The sequence below is a fragment of the Culex pipiens genome, chromosome 2 (genome assembly GCF_016801865.2).
Source record: "Culex pipiens pallens isolate TS chromosome 2, TS_CPP_V2, whole genome shotgun sequence".
NCBI classification, from domain to species: domain Eukaryota; kingdom Metazoa; phylum Arthropoda; class Insecta; order Diptera; family Culicidae; genus Culex; species Culex pipiens.
In genome coordinates this window covers 106970169-106974297 of record NC_068938.1, presented here as the reverse complement: position 1 = coordinate 106974297, position 4129 = coordinate 106970169, and positions in this window count along the sequence as shown.

Below are 4129 nucleotides of genomic sequence, written 5' to 3'. Positions count from 1 at the left end.
GTTATTTTTAATTTAAAAAAAAATGGAATATAGAGACTTTGGATTTTTCGTGATTTGGAAAATTATTATGACATTTTGGCAATTTTTTAATGAGTTTTTAAAATAAAATAATTTTTCAACTTTGAAAAATCTTGTTTTGATGTAAGTGCGTATATTACTGCAATATTACTCATATTTGTGAAGAGGAAGAAGGGGGGAGAGGGGGGGGGGGTCTGAATTGTGGCGGGGTGCATTAAAAACCAATAAAATTATTTTTGGGATCAAAATCTACTTTATGAACTTGATATGATTTTTGGAAGATTTCAGTTGTTTGCTACTATAAACTCAACTTGATGTGGCATTGTTGGTCAAATAAACTCAACAAGATTTTTCGCAGATACGCCTCGAACAATTTATGTTCGTGGCCATGTTCGGTTATCTCTTAACCATACCCTGGGGTGAACTTGACTTGTTCGTGTTTTTACGAACATGGGTAGATTTTTCCAAGATGCAACTTTCTGCCCGGGGAGGAAAAGCTCCACAATCACTCTAAAAATTGGTTTTTGTTGTTTTGTAGTTTTGTTGTTTTGTTGTTTTGTAGTTTTGTTGTTTTGTTGTTTTGTTGTTTTGTTGTTTTGTTGTTTTGTTGTTTTGATGTTTTGTTGTTTTGTTGTTTTGTTGTTTTGTTGTTTTGTTGTTTTGTTGTTTTGTTGTTTTGTTGTTTTGTTGTTTTGTTGTTTTGTTGTTTTGTTGTTTTGTTGTTTTGTTGTTTTGTTGTTTTGTTGTTTTGTTGTTTTGTTGTTTTGTTGTTTTGTTGTTTTGTTGTTTTGTTGTTTTGTTGTTTTGTTGTTTTGTTGTTTTGTTGTTTTGTTGTTTTGTTGTTTTGTTGTTTTGTTGTTTTGTTGTTTTGTTGTTTTGTTGTTTTGTTGTTTTGTTGTTTTGTTGTTTTGTTGTTTTGTTGTTTTGTTGTTTTGTTGTTTTGTTGTTTTGTTGTTTTGTTGTTTTGTTGTTTTGTTGTTTTGTTGTTTTGTTGTTTTGTTGTTTTGTTGTTTTGTTGTTTTGTTGTTTTGTTGTTTTGTTGTTTTGTTGTTTTGTTGTTTTGTTGTTTTGTTGTTTTGTTGTTTTGTTGTTTTGTTGTTTTGTTGTTTTGTTGTTTTGTTGTTTTGTTGTTTTGTTGTTTTGTTGTTTTGTTGTTTTGTTGTTTTGTTGTTTTGTATATTACTACACATTTTTGGGTATTACTTGTATGTAACTTAAAAACCTGTTTTATTCATTTTCATGTGTCGTAACACAGTTACTTTTTGCAAAATGGATCACCCTATTGTGTCAAGATCTCCTATAGGAAAACGAAAAATCTTTTCGAAAAAAAAAATAAAATAAAAACTACGCCACACGTATCTTGCACACTTTCGTTGTGAGTATGTTCCCCACCATAGTTGAAAATGGCTTGACAACATTCACACGTACACACAATCACACCCACAACAGCACCACCACATAGGGGAAAGTGGGGCAAGTGTAACAAGCTAAGGAAATGCTCGTTATAACCCATTAAAAAGTTAAAAAATCTGTCGGATTTTATTATAATCATCTTATTCTAGGTCTTGACTAAGACTTTGTTTAAACAAGTTTTTATAAAATCCTGTTTTTTAATGTGAAAAATTGATTTTAAAATTTTTGATTTTCCGTACGTTTTATCAACTAGTGGGGCAAGACGAGCAACCCGTTGGGGCAAGAGGAACAATGCATGAAAAAATATGGTAATTTGCTAACAATTGAACTGTTATCACTTAGATACATCAGATTAGAATGTATTTGAAACGTTTCTTCCATTTTTAGATTAAATAATAATATTTTACTAAAAATTTTATCGTTTTTACGAAAAAAATACTACTTCGATGATAAATAGTAAATTTTCATAATATCACTATACTTTGTATGTACAATTTTTTTTAACGATTGTTTATCAGTTTTTAAGTACTTTTATGTATTTATTTCCCAATAAAATATGTTATTGCAGCAATTCGTAATTTTTTCCATACTAAAAATCCATATGGTACACTTGCCCCACCTGAACAAGATTTTTTAAAAGCTCTCAACAAAAATAACCAAAAGTTATTGCGCAATTCCCACTAACATGGACTTCGCACTAAATCATTGCTATCGATCGCACTATTGCGACTTGTCAAACTGCCTTGGAAAATTTTAAATTTCCTGAAAAATGATCAAAGCGAGCTGATGTTTTCTAGCTGTCAATCGCAATTTTAAAGTGCGAATGTCCAGTTTGGTGGAAAATGCGACTGGAAAAATAAATAAACAACTACCTGGTTGCCTAGTTTTTCCAATTCTTGTTGCCACAAGTGCGAGAGAAAAGTGCGGGCCAAATCCAAGTTACAGTGCAAGGATCAATAAATCATACTTTGTAATAGGTGCATGTCATTTGTAGGGGCACTACTAATCTAGAAAAAATAGCATTTTGATAAAATGAGCCTTAAAACGAACCCTAAGCCTTATTTTGTACTTTCCAAATATTATAAGAAAACAAAGGTTTCGAAAAAAACTTCATTAAATCTTATGCCCCGTGGCGTTTACGTCATTTTGGCGGTTATGTGGTAGTAGAATCAGCTAATTGCATTGCTAGCAACAATTCCTCATACTGGAAATAATCAAAATTGTACAAATTACGGCCGTAGGAGCGATTGTTCCTCTTGCCCCATATGGTCGTCTTGTCCCACCTTCCCCTACACGCAATGGATGCGCTGGCATTATCACATTTTATCTGGTGATCCTGGGCGACATATTTCATGCTCGGTTCAACTCGAGTTTCGCCTCGCCGGAAACATTCCTTCGATATTATATATTCGAACCGGCGGCGAACCGGGGGTAGCCACGCAGGAGGACAGATCACAGCACAATAATGCCCGGCGGAATGCCCTGCCGTCTTTGGTTATTATTCAGTGTTATACGCTCTTACGGTTATTGGATATTTCGGACTTGTAAATGGAGGAAAGTTGCTGCTGCTCCGCCTGGCCAAGGAGCGGGATTTTCGGCCAAAGCCACAGTGACAACATATCCACTGAATAGTTGGACGACGACAGTCCAGTTGCTGGAATTCAGCCCTATTGTAGCATTATAGTGGCAGGCACGCGAGCAGAATTGTGGCTTTCTTCGGGAATGAAGAGAAGAGGTTTTGGTTTGGCACTCGAGCAGCAGTAGCTAGATTCTTTCGAGCTTGTCATGCAGATTTCTTTGGCGGGTGTGGAATAATGAGAATTCCTTGGATCTGTTTGATGGGCATGTGGTTGGAGGATTTTTGTTTGGATGATTTCAACGAAGAAATGTGCTAAATTTTTCGCATGTTTGGAAGCCGGTCAAATTTGACGTCAGTTTTAAAATCTGTACAGGTTTAGTAAAAAAAAACATTACTTACAAAGAAAGGGGATCCATCGCCAAATCAGCGAGGGATTTTCCTGGTTTGTGCCTTGTTTCAAGTAAAAATAACGAATAACGATCAGGAATACTTGTCACACATTGCCAACAAATAATGAAAAATTCAAACAATCTGAAAACTATTTAATATTCTTGTCGCAACGAACTGAACCCATCACCACTCTCCTCAATGCAATACCCGATTGTCTCCGCATCTTATTTCCCACACATTTTTTATTTCGGTCCATGCAGCAAACCAAGATACATTTGTTTCTGGAGACAAAACATAGTCCACCCTCAAACTGCCATCACTCGTGGACGGACACGAAATCCCGTCGCAGAGAGTTGCACCAGATGGTGTGTCCTACTCCTCTCTTTTTCAGGAAGTTCCTTTTTTCCAACCGACAATGCATAAGACCAGAAAACAACTTTTGCATTATACGAATTGGGTTTTGTCTGTCGGTCGAGCGAACCGGAAGGTGGTGTGTGCAGGCTAAGGTGCCCAGAATATGGGACTTTTTCTCAAAACCTCGCTCCACAAGCTGAATATTGTTCCTTGAGCTATTTTAGGACTCTGGGCCAAATATGAGCAAAATCGGTCAACATTTACCCATTGATACTCGAAGGTGAAGTTTGTATGGGAAAAATCGAAAAAATGTATGAAAAACCCAATTTTCTCACGTTTTGGTCTGCAAGGCGCGCTACTTCCATCCAAATATTC